This window comes from Bemisia tabaci, chromosome 7 (assembly GCF_918797505.1).
Source record: "Bemisia tabaci chromosome 7, PGI_BMITA_v3".
Taxonomy (NCBI): domain Eukaryota; kingdom Metazoa; phylum Arthropoda; class Insecta; order Hemiptera; family Aleyrodidae; genus Bemisia; species Bemisia tabaci.
In genome coordinates, this window is record NC_092799.1 from 17,153,636 (window position 1) to 17,174,033 (window position 20,398).

A 20,398-nucleotide genomic window follows, 5' to 3' on the forward strand; every position below is an offset into this window, starting at 1 on the left:
TTTATTAATATAGGTACATCCCGTTCATCCATGACTATCCTGTATAGGTAAAATTCCTCCCTTTTATCCCGGTTATTATGAAGAAATCCCGTTTTATCCCAGTCAATACTGCTTTAGAACAAACGATGTATCGAATATCGATACACAAAGATCGATATCCTTCCTGTTATCCCGGTTTATTAATATAGGTACATCCCGTTCATCCATGACTATCCTGTATAGGTAAAATTCCTCCCTTTTATCCCGGTTATTATGAAGAAATCCCGTTTTATCCCAGTCAATACTGCTTTAGAACAAACGATGTATCGAAGATCGATACACAAAGATCGATATCCTTCCTGTTATCCCGGTTTATTAATATAGGTACATCCCGTTCATCCATGACTCTCCCGTATAGGATGTAAAATTCCTCCCTTTTATCCCGGTTAGTATGAAGAAATCCCGTTTTATCCCAGTCAATACTGCTTTAGAACAAACGATGTATCGAAGATCGATACACAAAGATCGATATCCTTCCTGTTTTCCCGGTTTCTTAATATAGGTACATCCCGTTCATCCATGACTATCCTGTATAGGTAAAATTCCTCCCTTTTATCCCGGTTATTATGAAGAAATCCCGTTTTATCCCAGTCAATACTGCTTTAGAACAAACGATGTATCGAATATCGATACACAAAGATCGATATCCTTCCTGTTATCCCGGTTTATTAATATAGGTACATCCCGTTCATCCATGACTATCCTGTATAGGTAAAATTCCTCCCTTTTATCCCGGTTATTATGAGAAATCCCGTTTTATCCCAGTCAATACTGCTTTAGAACAAACGATGTATCGAAGATCGATACACAAAGATCGATATCCTTCCTGTTATCCCGGTTTATTAATATAGGTACATCCCGTTCATCCATGACTATCCTGTATAGGTAAAATTCCTCCCTTTTATCACGGTTATTATGAAGAAATCCCGTTTTATCCCAGTCAATACAGCTTTAGAACAAACGATGTATCGAATATTGATACACAAAGATCGATATCCTTCCTGTTATCCCGGTTTATTAATATAGGTACATCCCGTTCATCCATGACTATCCTGTATAGGTAAAATTCCTCCCTTTTATCACGGTTATTATGAAGAAATCCCGTTTTATCCCAGTCAATACAGCTTTAGAACAAACGATGTATCGAATATTGATACACAAAGATCGATATCCTTCCTGTTATCCCGGTTTATTAATATAGGTACATCCCGTTCATCCATGACTATCCTGTATAGGTAAAATTCCTCCCTTTTATCCCGGTTATTATGAAGAAATCCCGTTTTATCCCAGTAAATACTGCTTTAGAACAAACGATGTATCGAATATCGATACACAATGATCGATATCCTTCCTGTTATCCCGGTTTATTAATATAGGTACATCCCGTTTTTCTAGGACTATCCTGTATAGGTAATAATCCTCCCTTTTATCCTGGTTATTAGAAGAAATACATCCCATTTTTATACCTGTCTACCTATCAATAATTCCTTTACGGAAGAATACATGTAAATTTCCCGGGGATTTTCAATGACGTTTTCTGATTGGTTAATGAAAGACCAATGAGAATGCGAAATGACACGGACGTACACACAAAAAAGGCCTTATTTTTTTTTACTATAGTAAGAAAATCAGGGTTGCCACAAAATTTCGAAAATGAAATTCCCTGACATTTTCCCTGATCTCTCTTTTACGTTGTGGTAAAATTCCCTGACGATGGAGGATATGCCAGAAGCGTAAAAAGACTTGATTTGAAATAGTTTTCATGCAAAACTTGTAGTTCGAAACGACAAACTCATTCTAAATACGAAATAAAGGTGAATGGACAATTTATCCCTGACATTTCCCGGTTTCTCCGGTAATCCTTGACTGTGGCAACCCTGGTAACGACTTTAGGGGCAAGAACCCTGGGCAGAGTGTCTACTAAAACAGGCTGCCCAAAAATCAGTACTTTTTCAGCACCTTCATTTCTCGAAATTCGAAAAATTTCAAAAAATTGAATTTCTCGCTTAAATCGCGACAAGAACGACAAAAATTCAGGACCTACTTGCGGGATTTCCGCACTTTTTCATTACTTCCGGACAGCTTTTTAACAAATCAGTACTACTTCCGGACTTTCTGGACTTGTAGACACCCTGCCCAGGAGTTATAGAGGACGTGCAGGAATTTTACATCACCCTGTAAACATCGTTACGACACGCGGTAAGGGGCGCGGAGCAAACAGAAATGCTCCGTTCGGACCCTCCGGGGTCTTGACCGGAGCAGGGAAATTGCATTGAGAGGCAATTGAAGGCGCAAATGAAGACAGCACCCGGGACTCGACGGGCAACATGTTGATTAAAGCTCGCTAATAAGCTTTGCGTCCTAAAGCGTCCGTAATAATATTTGCCGCGGGACTGGGGGCTGGGGGCTGGGGCGAGAGGGCGGCCGGAGGGTTTGTACCCCTCTGCCCGCATCGTTTTCGCCGCGGTGCGTCGCGGTGCCAGGCACCAACTGTTTGAGCAGAACGCGAACAATGCCCCCCGAACGACATCAGTTCGAACCTCCCAACTTTTCCAATATATTCCGCAGATAGGGATTTGCTACACGGGTATAATACAACACTCATAATTTAAATTGCTCTCCTTCGGGTTGCCGCTTCGCTCATTTTCCGACTCCGGTTAAAAATCAGTGCTCTTACAGTGCATTTCCGAGAAATTCAGTGCCTCCTCGATAGAAAAATTCAGTGCTTTTTTAGCACCCCCATTTGACGAAATTCGAGCAATTTTCAAAATTTAAATTTCTCGCTTCAATGGCAACAAAAATGACGAAAACATGAAAAAAGTTTCGTTTGCGCTGCTGCGATCGTAAAAGACTATATATAGAGGCGTATTGTTACAGTGAATATTGGAAACACTGGAAAAAAAACACATTGGATCTAGAGTCCAGACTCTTAAAAACATCGACAAGAAAAAATACCCTTGATTCAATCAGATTTAAGCTTAAATCAAGAACCAAGCATCTTAATTTGAGCGGATTTCCTTTTGATTTAAGCTTAAATCTGATTGAATCAAGAGTTCTCTTTCTTGTCAATGTTTTCAAGAGTCTGAACTCTAGATCCAAGGTGTTTTTTTTTCCCAGTGAACCCTATTTATACTTGCATAGTAAATAATTATTTTATTCATTACCGTTCATTTTAGGGGACAGTCAAGAATATTTTTCCTTCATATTTTGAGATAAACTAGTTTGTATTGAAAATACAGTTCCCTGAAAGTGTCAAATAAAAATTTGGTGAAGTCCAAATGTTCATACTTCGCACAACGAAACAAGTCAATTGGAGAGACTGGACAAAATGCGGAAATCTTAAAAGCTTATAACTCCGATGCTACGAAACATTGAGGCTTTAAAATTATTTCCATTAGTGTCCTCGTTAAATTTTCTACGATCAGAATCACTCGATGGGGATTACATTTTGCAATAAGGAACCACTATCTCTGGTTCTCCCATAAAAGCACATATCTGCATAGGGAAACCAATGGCATGTATGATGTTTCTAAAATGGGCCAGAAATAGTGGTTCCTCATTGCAAAATGTAACTCATGTATTTTGCGTCGTTTCTGCGGACAGTGTCACTTCTGCCACGGACCTTTTCCCTCGGAAGGTAACACCAGTACTGCCGTGCTAAGGAAGAACGCCGTATGAGCTTTCAGACGTTGCCAAATGTCTTTGGATAAAACACGCATTTCCTGGTCAATTTATGAATACTTTCCTCCCAATTTTTCAGATAATTTAGTTCGCAATTGTATCTAAGGATTCTGAAAATTTAAAGGAAATATATTCATAACTTTCCTTGAAAATAAAAGTTTTACTGAAGGAAATGTGGCAACTCTCGAATGTCCATACGGCGTTCTTCCTTAGCACGGCAGAGTAACAGAGCCAAATGGCGAAAGTGTTATGTACTGCAGCGTTTCACGGAAAATAGATAAAACTGGCAACTCAGCATTTCAGACACCTGAAACATTTTGAGGTTAAGCTTCCTGCTAAAACTCCGCACAGACTCTTCCTGAGGCCGAGGCACGAATCAAGACTGTGGAAGCGCTGCGCTACGGCTACGGCCGACCGTTCTCATTACGCCAAAAGGAGTGATGAATAACATCCTGACTAGAGCGATATGTTTAAATTAACTTCCTAGGCCGCCGATCAATAATCGATTCGTTTCCGGCTGTAAATGGCTTCGGAAGGAGGGGGAGGGGGCATTCGAGTCACGGGGTGGTGATTCCGAGTAAATTTAGAAACTTTAAAAGAATCTTCTGTGAGATGGGCACAGCCGAATTCCATTAAAACATTTACTCTCCTTTCCTCCAGCGAGATATCTGATAATAGCAAATAGAATGACGCAAAAGTACTGATGTGCGCTTGCTACCTCTGGATACTCCTTGCAAAAATACGGAGCTTGAGGACTCTCGATGGAAAAAAAAGCGATGACCTTGTTCTTCTGTTTTTCTTTTGATTTTTGACTTTTGCAGGGGTGGAGAAGCTTCCACATTTTCACGCGCCCGCCAGCCGGCTTTCCACATTTTTCTCATCAGTTTTCCAAAAACTTTCCCACTAATCTAAAAAAATATGACGTTTCTCTTCAGTTTTCATTGGGGTTTCATCACATTTTTGGGGAGTTTTCCACATTTTCACGCGCCCACCCATTTTCTGCACCCCTAGACTCATGACCCTTCAAAATGTTCCCTCCTTCCACATTTTTGGGGCTTTTCCACATTTTCACGCGCCCGCCCATTTCCTGCACCCCTGGACTTTTGACTCTTCAAAATGTTCCCGCCTTCCACATTGTTGGGGCTTTTCCACATTTCCACGCGCCCACCCATTTTCTGTACCCCTAGACTTTCGACCCTTCAAAACATTCCCTCCTTCCACATTTTTGGGGGCTTTTCCACATTTTCAGGCGCGTGATCGAGTATTTTCTGCACCCTTGCTTACGACTCACACGGCCGAACTTGTTTTCCTAGCCCGGGTGTCTACTAAAACAGGCTGGCCAAAAATCAGTACTTTTACAGTGCTTTTTCAGTTCATTCTTATGAAATTCAGAGCCTCCTCAACAGAAAAATTCAGTACTTTTTCGATACCTTCATTTGACGAAATTCAAAAAATTTGAATTTCTCGCTCAAATCGCGACAAAAATGACAAAAATTCCGGACCTTCTTGCGGTATCGCTGCACTTTTTCAGTACTTCCGGACCGCCCTTAAAAAATCAGTACTATTTCCGGAAATTCCGGACTTGTAGACACCCTGCCGGTGTTCAGGGTCAGGCTAGATCCCCGGACTTCTCAAGAACTCTCCAGACTTCAGAGACGTGTGACGTCAAGGCTTCAGTATTTCGAGAAATACGGCGCAACCCGGCGCGAATAACGGCTCGGCGCGTCGCGTCGCGTCATGCCGTTCGTCACCGCGCGCGGCGCAACGCATTCTGATGCCATGTCGGACGACCGAGGATGCTAGCACGTTCCTCGACGACGATTTTTCGACAGGACCCGAGTGCCGAGTTGAAAGACGAAAAGCGGAGACTCGGAGAAGGGGGAAGGGGTGAGGGGTAAAAATGACAGGCGCTATTATGCCTCCGTGTTATCGTATCGATGGAATTTCGTAATTACGCTATCCAAATTGCTCGATTTTCGGGCTCCGTCGTCGGAGGCTGGGAACATCATCTCGCTGCGAGTTCGGCACGCTCGCGGAGAATCTCAGATTTCCGTTGTTCGTTTGAGCTGGAGTATCTTTTTCGGGAGAGTACGGGCATGGCGGTAATTTGGAGGTTAGGTCATGGACTTTTCAGGGCCCGAAAAGGCAGCCATCCTATGAAATCGAATAATTCCTGGACAAAGGATCATAAGGTACTTCATTCTACACTGGAAAAAAAAAAAAAAAAAACACATTGGACCTAGAGTCCAGACTCTTAAAAATATCGACAAGAAAAAATACTCTTGATTCAATCAGATTTAAGCTTAAATCAAGAGCCAAGCCTCTTAATTTGAGCGGATTTCCTTTTGATTTAAGCTTAAATCTGATTAAATCAAGAGTCCTTTTTCTTGTCAATGTTTTCAAGAGTCTGGACTCTAGATCCAATGTGTTTTTTTTCCCAGTGTAATGTTGCAAAATGAAAAACCAAAATTGGGGACTTTTGAGGGTGTTCTTTCAAGAAAATTGGAGACTTTTTTCCCCGAAATAGTAAGAGAAAGGGAGCTAGTTAGAGTGTTAAAAGGCGGATTTTATACGGTTAATTTTTCAAGTCATGTTGAACCGATGAAAACATACGAAAAACCAAACAACTTCAGTTTTTTTTATTCTCGGTTATTCCGCGCCGCCGCGGCTGGCGGGAAAATTTGAAAATGCCGGTGTTTAGGACGATTTTTGTCATGTTTTGGGGACCTGGACAAGAAAATTGGGGACATTCGGGGACACCCTTCCAAAATCGGGGATAACTGAGTACTTTTGGGGACCGGTAGACACCCTGTACTCTAGTGATAAACTTCAGGTATGCGGCAATTCGCTTAGAGCTGGCAACTCTTCAAACTACTTACCTAGGGTTTTCTGGGGAAAAAACGAAAAATTACGTACAAATCCATAATGTGCGGAGGTACCCAAGGTTTAACGACGTTATGTGCGAACTTGTCGCTCACATCGATCCGGCGTGAAATAATTCCGCGAAAGGTGTAAATCAAGCGATTCAAACGAAGCTCAGGTTTCCGATAACCGGTAATTTCCCACGAGTCAAACCTCGGTTTCAGTGGCGTGGCGTGCTTTGCGATATATCGATCGATATGCCACTCAAACCTATGAAAAAAGATCGATTATTAGGGTGTTCGCAGCGAACACCTTAGTAATCGATTCTTTACCATAGCTTCAAATGGCGATATATCGATAATCGATCATTCACGCCACGCCACTGCTCGGTTTCGATTTTCCGTAAAATCACGACCGCGCGTAACGGTCTAAATGCCTGCAGTTCTATGCGATTCGCCGAAAAGCTTTGGTTCGCCCCATTGATGAAAAGGACGAGTCTTGCATGGTATTCACTATCCACTGGTACTGAATCCATCTCCGTTTGCAAAAAAACCTTCCTGGCTCCCGATCTCTATAAATTCAATGAAATGCTCACATTAATCTGCCGTGATAGCGAAGAGGGCCGTATGCGTAACGTTCAAATTTTTAAAATCGAATTTCCTTTAAAAATCGTCTAAATTCTATCAGATGAAATCACTGAAATATAACTAAAAATAGCAATTTCGTCTGATTTGAATGAAAACGAGACATGAGAAGGCCGAGTGCGCTCAAAAATTGATGTTGTCTCGAACAAAATAGCCGTGAGGAGTATTAATCCTCCAAAGAGCCAATAAAAACAGTGTTTCAAAGTAAAACAGCGCCCTTATATGCCAATTTCTAGCCTGCAAATGTGTTAGCCGTGTGTCCAAAGCGCAACCACGAGAGCATGCATGAAATAGCACTTGCACTACTTGCAGCTGTTCTGCGTAACACAAGCTTAACATGAAAAAGAACAGTACCCTTTTTATAAAACTGAAATAAAATTTGTCGATTTTTAATCGCCCGTTCTGTTCAGATGCTAGTGAGCCCATTTCCCCAAAAATTCATTTTGCACTTGCGGCTCTCTTATCACGGCAGTTATGACCAAGCCAAAACTTCATCTTCATCATCCATCTCTAATCTAAGGCATCGGTTGAAAGGCGGGTCCTAATGGCTACGCTGTCAGACTAAGTAAAAACGCCGTAATAACATTCGAGAATTGCCAAACTTCCTCCGATAAAATGTTAATTCACGAGGGGAGTTACGAGTGTTTTTCCTTGAAATTTTCAGATACTGTAGAATGGATTCCGAATAAAATCCTGGGAAAAATAGGGAGAAAAATTTCACAAGATTTCTCGCAAAATCGCAATTTATCGAAGGAACTTTGGCAACGCGTGATGGCTCATACGTCGTTTTCCCTTGGGATGGCAGGGATGACGCGCGACAAGAAAAACATGAGCATTGCTATCGTCGACAGGAAATGCCAGGAATGCGAAAATTCGCACCAAGGCATTTTACCTTGAGACGGTTCATTCATCCTGACATATCAAATGTATAGGATTACGTCTGCAGATCTAGTGGCTACAAAGATTGAGTCGTTTGCCAGAGGAGTGAAATGGCAACTTAAGAGGGAAGGAGTGTACCTGGAGCTACTTAAATATTTAATAGAAAAAACAACGATCATTATACTAATCCTGCATTCTCAAATCCATGCTAAAGATTTTTTACTCCTTCCTCTTCTTTTGCCTCGTCTTTCTTTGAAATTTCACAGATAGTGGGCGTGAAATAAATATTCCTATTTTCGTTACACATTTTCAATTTTACGGTCTTGTAATTTACCACTACCTCCTAAATTTGTGGGACGAAGGAGGTCAATACTGTACTGAGGAGCGAAAACGCCGTAGCTCCAAGCAAAATTTTCCATTTTTCTATCACACATTTTATTCTATTAGGGAAACAACTGATACCCGTTCTGCTAAATTTTTTCAGTTTGAGCTCTCGGTAATACGTCAGAATTCTAGAGGATGCATGTTCGTTAGTTTTTCTGAAACACTTTTCCAGAAAAACTGATAGGAATCGCTCCATTTTTTCTTTACGTTCTTAGTCTATCAAATTCAATAATCAGGCGGCCGATCCGCGGTTTCCACGAAAAAATTAGTATGCTGAGCTTGCTCTGGCTGCACCGAGATCGGATGGCGAATTTGAGACCGAGGCCAGCCGGCTGGGACCGAAATTGAATTACAATGTTGCAAGCACCGTTTTGGATTTGAAGTGATCATCTGCCAAGGAAGAACGCCGTATGAACATTCGAGAGTTGCCAAATCTCTTTCGATAAAATGTTCATTTTTGAGGAGCGTTATGAATATTTTCCCTTGAAATTTTCAGGACATTTTGGTGGGTTTGCGAGCAAAATTATCTGAAAATTTTCAGTAAAAATACTCATAAGTTTACCAGGAAATTCTTATTGTATCAAAGAGAATTTGTCAACGCCTGAAGGTTCATACGGCGTTTTTCCTGAGCACGGCAGTCATGCCGTCGTCCTCCTGACATAAGAGCGTAACTGCACTCTCCAATAAACCCTGTCGCTACGTGTAATAAAATGTTTTCCCGGGCTCATCCCAATATTCAGATACGCCTTTGTGTCAACCGGGCGCCGCGATTCCTGTATACCCGAATCGTGTACCCGCAGTGCCGGATTGTGCTGAAAAATCAGCACTTTCAGCCCATTCAAACGCATAAAAATATCCACATTTGATTGCACGATCTGGCAACCTGGTGTCCCCGCCCGCCCTCGCGACAGACGTCTCTCAAGATCTCGACGACGGAAAAATCTAAAACCATCATCGGCTCGTCGACGAAACGTCTGGGTCGCGCGCCACATCGGCCCATTTTTGGTTTAAGTTGCACATATGGGAAAAGGCCGCATTACTGCAGCGGTGCCGGGTCGAAACCGGTTAGGAGAGCAACGCAAAGAGAGAGTGTCGTACGCAGGGTGACTCGTGATCGAATCCCGAAGTTTCGGTCGTCGATTCTTCAGGTCACACAGTGGCGTAGACAAGGGGGGAGGAGGGCCCCTTTTGGCCTCGTCAATGGTACCTTTTTTTTTACTTTGGAGGGCAGAAATAAGATATTATCAGAGACGTACACAAAATAATGTAAATTTACCGTCACGTTTTTTAATTGACACCCCCCCCCCCTCCCTTTAAAGAATTTCTAGCTGCGCCACTGAGGTCAGATAACAGGGTGTATACCAGTTATGAAAAACCAAAATTGGGGACTTTCGGGGACTTAAAGGGGAGTTTACTCAAGAGAATCGGGGCCTTTTCCCCCGAAATTAGGTCCTAAAGATTGAGAGGAAAACAGAGGCTGAACAAGATGAACAGATGGACGAAGGAGACATCGACGAAACGGCTGGGAAAACTGACGCGAATCGAAGATGAATTGAATCGGCCGGTAATGAGAGCGAATAGAGAGATATTTGCGTCGTTTTATCGCTGAATCGGGAGAAAAGAGGGAAATAAAATAGGAGCGAATAAAAACTGACGTCGCACAGTGGATAGAGTCAATAGGAGAGGTCAGACAAAATTTGGAAACTTTAAACACTTTGAACTCCAATTAAATCAAAATTTTGAGATTTTAAAATGGTTTCAGCGGTTTCCTTGTGAAATTATATTACAGGAGCACCCCTCAAAATGTAAAAGGTGACGAAATAAACATTCCTGACCCAAAGTTAAACTATTTCAAATTTTTCGACACATTTGAACTGATCAGGAGTAGGTAAGCATTTGTTCATGTTTTGGGAATACAATGTAATAAATAGAGCAAAATAAGTGGTGCTTAAGCTTATGCGAGATATTTTTGCCTCATTTTTTAAAATTTACTTAAAAGACATCAGCAGAAATTCTGGGCGAAATATTGGTAGAAATCTCCGAAAGAGTGAAATTCGCGTAACGTTTCCTGCAAAATTCGGGTGTTTCGGTTTGACACGAAAATCACTTAAAATAATAGGGAAATAATCAGGGAATAAAATTCCCTGATTTTCCTGACATTTCCAGGTTTTCCCGGTGGCTTGACACCCTGAATATTTAAAGTTTTAGTCAACAATGTCACGTCCGACCTCTCTGATTGACTCGATCCACCGTGCGTCGAAGCGAAATCAGCGTTCTCTGCTCAGCGGTTCGGCTCCGTTTGCTTGAAACAATAAGTCGCGGTGATGTAAAATCATCCCCGCATCGCATGAATGCAAAACGCGGCGCGGAGCACACACTTCTGGAACGCTCGTTAAAAGTTCGCGATGTTCTTCTACGGTTTACGACCTGGCGAAGTGCATGGCACGCTAAAATAAAGTTGAAAACTACAGTAAAAATGAGGGTTATTTTATGGTTCCAAGATTGTGATGACAATGTTATTGAGACCCAATTTGGATGGATTGAGCTAGAATCGGCCTGACTGCAATTAGTTGTGCCCGGTTTCTTCTCATATTTTATTACCGTCATCGCCTTTGTTTTCTTTCTTCCTTTCTTTTTCGCAGAGAAACTATTTTTTTTTTTTTTTAACTACTTCAAATAGCCCACAAGGGCTAATCCCACGCTTTAAGTCCCATCCCCCCTCCGTCCCTACTGAACCAGCCCCAAGCAACCATTGTTTGAGACCATCAAACTCGGGTCGCCTGGCCGAGAATCGAATCCGGGACCTCCCGATTATAGAGCAAGCGCTACAACCACTACACCATAGGAGGCCGACAATGACTATGCCTATGCCTGACTATGCCTTCAAGTAGCTGTGAATTTTCGTCAGGTCATGGAGTATAAATTAACAGGGTGTCTACTAGATTCCATTTTGGATTTTGCTGATCTTTCAAATGCAATTTCCTGATTTTGTGTGCGAATAAAATGTCATTCATTTGATTTTACGAACCGACATATTTAATGAATGGAATCAGGTGTCACACTTTTGCATGCGCTAAACAGCATGTGATAGACCGTATTCGATAATGGTTCGATGTATCGTTTTGTTCAAAACAATAGAACATAACCTCAAACCGAACCATTAGGATTTAAGTTGGAAAAGCTGAAAATGAGAAAATTCCTGACAATTTCACTTCGCATTGGCATTTGGTACTCAAAAGAATAAACTTAGGTACTCTGTTACAAAAGACCCGTTCCTCCGAATTCTAAATTGACTTTTGAGGCTATGTTTATGTTTTGAGCCAATCGATATCGACACAATCTCACCTGTTAGATGTATCGAATACGATCTATTGCAATAAAAGGTCTAGAGAAAGTGTTGCTTTGTAGTCCACAAGACATGCGTTCATCCCCTTTGAACCCAAGGTTCAGTCCTACGGAATAGTCTGAAAGCTCTTTACATACTTCGATCGCCCCTTGTTAATCCCTCTTCAACTTTTCTTGCCGCACCCTTCCCCTTCTTTCTTTGCGAAACAGGTGACTAACTTGCTCTTCGCTTTGCTTTTATGAGGTTTCTCACTACCAGACGCTTCACTTTAATCTCTGTCCTCTCGAGCTGTTTCTTCATCTTAACCTAACTCGCTCGTTACTCATTGTGAGTAAGAAAAGGAAAATGTTCTCGCTTCCGGTTGACACTCCGGTTGATTAGTAATTTAAGACCGGCAAAACGCTATTTTTCTTCATTTTCGGGTGATACCACGTATCCGCTCCCCGGCTCGAATATTTGCGCGCTTGGTTTCCGTGTACAATGAAGATGTTGCATGTGTGAGGAATTTGCGATTTGACTACTGCTTCTTATGAAAAAGTTCGCAAGAAACACGATAATGCCACTGGTTTTCTCTGAAATTAACTCCTAAGCTCAAAAAAAGCTCTCAAGTTGAGGCCAAAATGGTGGGGATATCCCACGCTATCTTGAGAGTCTACGTCTACATCAAGAAAAACTCTCCATGCAAAGATAGGGAGCAAATACATTAGCAGGGTTGCCGCGTTTTCAGTCGTGGAGTCCCCAAATAAAGTGGTAGCCCTGTCAATGTATTTACTCCCTATCTTTGCATGGAGAGTTTGTCTTGATGTAAACGTGGACTCTCAGGATAGCGTGGGATATCCCCTCCATTTTGGCCTCAACTTGAGAGCTTTATTGAGCTTGGAAGTTTATTTCAGAAAAAACCAGTGGCACCATCGTGTTTCTTGCGAACTTTTACATGAGAATCAGTAGTCAAATCGCAAATTCCTCACACATGCAACATCTTCATTATGCATGTATAATGCCTATTCATAAACATTAGTAATTTGAAACAGGCGAAAAGCTAAGATTTTCCATCATTTTCGGGTGATACTCCATACCAACTCCGAAGTTCGAATAGTTGCGCGCTTGGTGTCTGCTTTGATGTGCGTTAATAGATGTAACTTTTTTTATAAAAATTGCCGCGACATTTTAAAAATATTCGCGATTGATCCGGCGGTTTGTAAGAGCACAAGAAATCACGCGTTTTCACCTCAGTATCGCGAGAAATACGCGATTGGTTGAAAAGCTGAAGAAGGCTGTTTTCCACCGATAAAGAACTCCGATTTTTCTGGACGCAAAAGCGAAGACCTTCAAGGAAGACGGAAATAAAAAAAAAATGAGCGATGACCAATGCGACAGGGAACCTTCCTGTAAAACAATCCGATTAGGAAAGTGAATCATTAGGTGTCAATCATGGAGACAGAGAAATGAGCTGCAATAAAGTTGAATAGGGGTGTCAAAGGGTGGGGGGGGGGGGGGGGGGGGGGGGCTCGATTCATAGAGCGGAGCGACGCGACGGAAGCAGAAATTAGCGATGACCAGTTTCGCTTCACGATTCTCTGAATAAAGAGTTCAAGGTCAACGGTCAACTTAGAATCAAAGATGACACATGCATCACGGCAAAAACAATGAATTATCCTATTAACAATGGCTGACAATGCCTCTTTGCTGCGATCCTCTGTATGTTTACTTCAAGGGCCCTATAAATCTCGGGTCCGCTTCTGTTCGTTCGAAGGTTCCTACTCGTACTTCTTTTTCCCTTTACTAACGAAAACGTACAAATAGACTTGAAGATAACATTTTTCATCTACCTCGGAAAAATATCCGTACATTTTAGAGTGTTTTCTCCACAGAAAATAGGCCGTAAATAGCTTGCATTGTTGCAATGAATGCGTCGGTGATGAGAAAATGTGTTACTGTGCAAGCGCCTGAATGTAACTTCAGCGGTATAATCGTGATCCTCTGCCGTCAAGTCAAACTTCAAAGGGATATATTGGAAGGCGCTCTAAGCAACTATTCCACCACAGAAGTATTGCACAGTATCATTCGAAAATGAAGGCGCACCATTGTATGTAAATTAGTTTACCATTGTATGATCTTACTGATCCTAGGATATGCGCTCCTGTTCGATCGATTTTGGTAAAACTTAATAAAATATGGTATCTTTTAAGGGGAAACTTGAATTCCAACTCAAGTTTTTAAAAATCGAAATTCAAGATGGTGGAAGTGGCCCTAAATGCTATCTCGGCTCATGGTCGACGGACTTCGGTGCAACTTGGTGGCAGGGGGGTATTTTTGGACGGGAACTTGAATTTCAAATACAATTTTCAAAATTCGAAAATCCAGTACGGCGAAAGTGGCCTAAAAATTATCCTCACATTACGTTCACCGTCCGATTCCGCTCTCTGATCGCTCTGTGGGGGAAACGTACAGATGGATTGCATTTTGCAAAAAGGAACCACTAGCATTGCAATGTTGCTAAGATTGTGCAACTTCCTTTGTCTTGGAGGAAAAACCCGATTATCCCATAATAGTTTCTATTTTACTCGCTAAAAACTGTAAATTTAAGACAAAAGTTACCATCTAAATTTCATAGTTTTTCACAATTTCCGCAATTTTATTGCAAAGGATGAAGTTGCACAATCTGAGCATCATTGCAATGCTAGTGGTTCCTTTTTGCAAAATGTAATCCAGATGAAACGAGTAACGCCGCGAAGCGGGAATGATCAATTATCGATGATTTCCCATTTGAGGCTACGGGATAGAATCGATTATTGAGATGTTCGTTGTGAACACCATATTCATCGACCCTTTTCCATACATTTAAATGGCAAGTCAATCGATAGATCGCCAAGCACGCCACGCTACTAGTCAACGTATTTGCAACGAGACTCGCAAAAATCAAGCTGAGCATAAAAATATGACACAGGGCTTCGACCAGGGTCGTGTCAGTCGACTTGTTTCTATGGCTTCTGTGTTCGTCCAAGACGCCCACCCTCCTTCCATTCTCGTGGAACCGCGGAAACCGCTATGACTGATACTAAACTCAGATATTTCCAGCTCTCCAAGGGCTCTCACAACTTATTCCATTTCCTGCGCTGACCGGAAAAGGCTAGGCTACAACACTGCCGTGCTAAGGAAAAACGCCGTAAGAGCCATCGTGCGTTGCCAAATTTCCTTAGATAAAACACGAATTTCCTGGTAAACTTACGAATATTTTCCTTCTGATTTTTCAGATAATTTTGATCGCAGTTTCACATAAAGTTCCTGAAAATTTCAAGGAAAAATATTCATAACTTGCCTCAAAAATAAACATTTTATCAAAGGAAATTTGGTAACTCTCGAATGTTCATACGGCGTTCTTCCTTAGCACAGTGGAACAGTGCTGTCGTGCTAAGGTAAAACGCCTTAAGAACCATCAGGCGTTGCCAATTTTCATTCGGCGAATCACAAATTTTCGGGAAAATTTGGGAATATTTCTATTCCGATTTTTCTGATGGTTTCGTTCGTAGTTTGAGCTATAAACTGTGAGAATGTCAAGGAAAATGTGCATAAGTTTCTTCAAAAATAAATATTTTCAAAGAGAAAATTTGGCAACATTCGAATACTCATAAGGCGCTTTCGCTGAGCACGGCACGACGGTTGGTGTACTCGATTTTTAAATCTTTGTGGATTTCAAAATTAGGAGACGTGAACGCGGCACTTAATTACTTAGTACGTAGCGCTAAAAATAATATGTTTTTCACCTCCTATGAACTCTGTGCACCCTGATATGCACCCATTATGCACATAAATACACCCCCCCCCCCCCCCCGTTAAATACATTGAGAACCGCCTATCTCCTCCTCCCAAAATAAAGAATTCGCTGATAAACTTCAGTTGATCCATTCCTTTTTGTTAAATCTCTGAGAAGAATTAATAGAGGCAAAATGAATGGTATGGGCATTTTTTTGATGTACCTTAAATTCATAACCACCTACTTATGAATTTTGAAAAAAAAAAGAAGAAAAAAATACCAAGAAAACAATCAATTCCATTAAGATGTTTCTTGACCCTAGGTACAACAAGTTGAAAATAGATGTGCAAGCACAAATTTTCTTGCACCAAAATAACATTCATGCTAATAATTTTTTTTACACCTGCATTAAAAGCAAGCAAACCACCAGGGATTGCAATCCACAGGATGATACAGAGGGAGAATAATTTAGAGTGATCCGGATGAATACAAAGACCGACTACAAAGCATGAAATTAAGCAAAAAACTTGGTCGATTATTAGAAAAGAAAAATTTGCTTGAGAAAAACCAGATTCAAAATGGTGTTGCCAGGTCAATCATATGTAACTCCATTAATTATCTGGTTGAAATTAAGAACATACTATTTTTCAAATCTTTATGAAAGTACTAGATGTACTTCCTATAAAAAAAGGAAGAACTGTAGGGGGAAAATGCCTTCCCTCAGGCATTTATATTTGCTTTGATAGTTGCAATAAGTTGGAAACTACACAAAATTGTTAGAGCATAGTCATCGTAAATTCATGTTCATTTCAGATGTTTTTCTACTTGGTTTTTAAGTTCACTAAATTTTCATTCCTGAGCCAGTTACAAAATAGATCATGAAAATTTCAGATCATGCTGAATCTCACTTGTAAAATTTCTTGGGTTTTCATTGCTTTCACATCAAAATTGCCTCTTCTTGCCTTAAAATAAATGAATTTGGTACTTTGGCATTTAGTAAGTTCCACTTTTGCTAAACTTTCGTTTAGGTTCAGGGATAATGTTTTTTTTTTACTTATTTATTTTTTTTATGATTGCTTTCCTTTCAATAACAAGGTGGGCATGAGCACATCGAAACTGAATGCAAAGCGGAGGAATAAATATTATTGTTTTAAACGTTCGGATTTAGAGCATTTTTCCACCTGACCTACTTGTAAATGCATGGAATATAGGAATAGGGACTGAGAACTCTTAAAGACATCCTTACCAAATGCTCCCCTATCATTTTTCTCTAGCGAGAAATTTCTAAAAGTTGAATAATCCTTGCACAGACCATGAGCTCTCAACCCAGTGCACCTCATGGACTGATTTTCCTTCGGAAGTATGTGCTGACTTCTTCAGGAACTCCTGATAATGGCTTTTCACAAGTAAATAGTATTCCCTACATGAAATAGTGCGAGTTAACTGATTTGTGTACTCTAGCAACAGTTTAGAGCTTCCACCTCTTCTTGCACAGAATAATCTGAACGACTACATAACAAAGTAGATGCTCCTGACTCCGATCATGGCTGTCTCAAAGGGGAATGATTTAATCTGAGCATTTTCCAAAAAATTTTGTTCCAACTTGCAAACCGTGGCTGGAACCACTGCGTGCAGCACCCTATGAGGTGACAAAGATATGAGATATTTTAAATGATTTGCCGAAAAGTGTGTAAAAATAGGAAAGCTTTGCTGCAGAATATTTTGATGGGGATAAGAGAACAGACCAGCTTTACGTCGACTAGATCTACCATTTGACTAGATCATCGGGAACTACAAACTCTCAGATAAAAAAAAACTGAAATTTAACATGAAGATTCGACTAAATACGAAAACCAGCCGGTGTTTCGGCAATATTTTCGTTTACAAGTCGTTTAAAACCTGTTGATTCAAGCCTCTACGGCGCTTGCTTCATGGCGGCCATTTTAGAGAAAACAGTCCAATCCCAGAAGCCTACATTCCCCGCCTACCAAGAGGCATGCCGATCTCTTAGCACAGTGATTTCTTGAAATTATTTGAATTTCGGCACGGAAATAAAAGGATAAAATGCCGTCAACAGATCCACGTAATGAGGGAATAATTCAAAGTACAGTGGTGATAAACGACGGATTCAATGAAAATGAGTAGAGCGTTACCTGCGATTTAATTATCCTACGGAACAGGTTGCCCGAGGGTGATTTCACTATTCAAGGCCTACTCAACACTATCACAAATAAAGAACTTCATTGTAGCACTGTTAAAACACACAATAATTGCACTGAAAATTATGATCAATAGATGACGAACATTCACTTCGAAATAAACTGTCGATATTCACGCGATAAAAATGTGAAACACAACAAACCAAAACAAAAATAAACGTCACAGCGAACTATGTACACCGCAGCGCGGACGCGACAACCAATCCTGAGGACACGGGTCAACTGAACAGAAAACTTGTTTTGAAGAGCTGGCGCATGCGCAGAACCGTAATCTGGTAACAAAGCGTCCCAACCGCACAGATATTCTTACCTCTAGCGATGGATTTTTACACTAACTTGCTATTTTATACCAATACTATGGGTAGTAGTAATATTCCCCTTTTACGGTTCTGGCAGCGACATAATTTAAATAAAGTGCGTACTCCAGAAATTTAGAATGCATTTTTTTTTTTTTTTGTAGGTATTTATCACTGTCGCAGCGGTAGTTTAAAGTCACTACACCTCCTCCCCCGCCACCCTTTGACAGATGACTTATTACGGAAGGGGAGGAAAAGAAACTAATAGAATATTAATTTCATCATTTCAAATCATGTAGAAAATTCGTGTAAATGAGCCTGGTGTAATTAATAAGTTGGCTAAAGTCGAAAAATGCGTATGTGCATTGCAGGGTTTGAAAATTTCCTTTATGTTTAAGAGAGAGAAAAAAAAATTAAGTATCTCCTTACAATTTGCCGGGAATATTTTTGTATAATAAAAAATATTACACAGAGAATTTTATTGGTGCGTAGGACGCAAAAAATTATGGTGTTTTCCATTTAAATGGGAATAAAATGTGAGCAAAGATAGAACATTGCAATTGGAATTGGGCATTTTTCGACTTCGGCTGTTCATTTCCTTAAATTCTCCTTTCATACTTACTTTTGATATTATCTTGTTTTCTCATAGGATCTAAATTTGTTCCTTTTTTCCACTCTCTTCTTTGTATTTTCATGTTAATTTCTCCAGAGGTGTAAATGGCCTCCGATGTTAAGGCACTTCATAAAAAAAATTAATCACACTACAGCTAACGGCTATTTTTTCCTCTGAAACAATTAGGGAGGTCTAAAATGATGTGAACTTTTAGTAATAGTACAGAAACGTATCTCTCGGTTTAATGCAAGTAAGAGAATTACCTACTATTCAAAGCACTTCCTGTTCGGTGGTGGAACAGGAAAATTTTTTCAGCCCCTAAGGAAAGAGCAGTGAACAATTCAGGTCAGAAATTGCCCTCTTAAAGACTATCTAAAGTTATATATTCCAAGGTACTGACTTTCCACTAAAGGAAATCTCTCCTAAGAAAATGTCTTTCAAAAATTATGAACCAATGGAATGATGCTGGCAAGCTTTTATCTGCGGGATAGAATTAATTAATTCGATACCTTCCTTTTTCTTGATGGCAGCATGTCAAAGAAAATTGAATTGGGACGTGCAGAAACCAATAATGTCCATTCTTCTAGTTGTAAGTTTTTTTGAGTTAAGAACACTTTTAAGCGTCCACACAACCATAAAGGTGATGAAAGGACTTGTTTTGGGATTAAGGAAATCTGAAGACTAGTTTTAGCGCCACTTTCGTGGTTGGTTGCAACCAACTCCAAAAAGTACCATGAACTCAAAAAACTTGAGACTAGAAAAATGGACATTAGCGGTTTCCTCACGTCCTGATTCAATTGTAGCCATATTTCTATTGGGGGGGAAAGTCTATGACTAGTCATGTCTCTTTTCTGATGAAAATGTAGCCCAGGAATTCTGTGTAATTCTTTAGAAATTTCTGAACATTTGAGAAGGATTTTGTTGTTAGAGCTCATTTAAGACGAAAATTATAGATAAATTTTCCAATTTGGCAAAGCTGGGAGGTAACAGGCAGCCCTAAATAGAGCTCAATTTTGAAGTTAGGAACCGTTTTCAAGTTTAAAAAGGTGATTGCCTCTTTTTAAAGTATGCAGAAATCCCTCCCTGGAGAAGCTACTCCATTAAAAAAAGAGGAAACAAAGTTGAAAGTATTTTTTTCCAACTTAAAATTTCAAGCAGCAGACAATGAACAACTCGACTCCCAACTACTTTAATCTCATTTTCATCCAAGATCTGACTTGATGTGTATCTGTTCAATTCTATCAAATTGTTGCAAAGAAAAAGGATTAAATACAGAGTCTGATGGGCATACTCTCAGTCAGAAAAGAAGGCGATACTGTTGAGTCTCAATTCAAAGATAATTTAATTAGAAGGAACTATCATTGATCAGGATAAATTCTGCAAGAATTATGTATGTACCTTGCTGAAACTCAATTGAAAAAGAATATTTCCAAAAAAAACTTTTAAGCTCGGTATTTTAAGTTGACTACAGAAAGAGTGCACTGCCTCTCTCAGAGGCAGCTGCTCTCTCTTCTGAGTGTCTCTTGAAAGATCGCCGTTTGTATTGACTGTAGAGAGCAGTGACACAGTAATCAAAGCAATGCAATCATTAACTCGCTATCACTGCATGAATGATGTTCTCAGTTGCAACTGACTTCCATAGATGAGAAGAAATGAAAGTGTAAATAAAAAAGCAAAAGCG

The 20,398-nt window shown here is 40.3% G+C and overlaps 1 protein-coding gene across 4 annotated transcripts in view; it reads right to left on the reverse strand.

The window, feature by feature from the left end:
- The window catches only part of cno (adherens junction formation factor afadin), a 289,893-nt gene extending 271,843 nt beyond the window's left edge, over positions 1-18,050 (reverse strand). For 3 of the 4 annotated variants that reach the window (XM_072302285.1, XM_072302284.1, XM_072302283.1), the window contains exon 1: positions 17,743-18,050. The gene's annotated coding sequence lies outside the window, so the exon portion shown is untranslated. The remainder of the gene's footprint in view (positions 1-17,742) is intronic. The other variant, XM_019040165.2, reaches the window with a different exon arrangement.
- Positions 18,051-20,398: the final 2,348 nt, after the last annotated feature.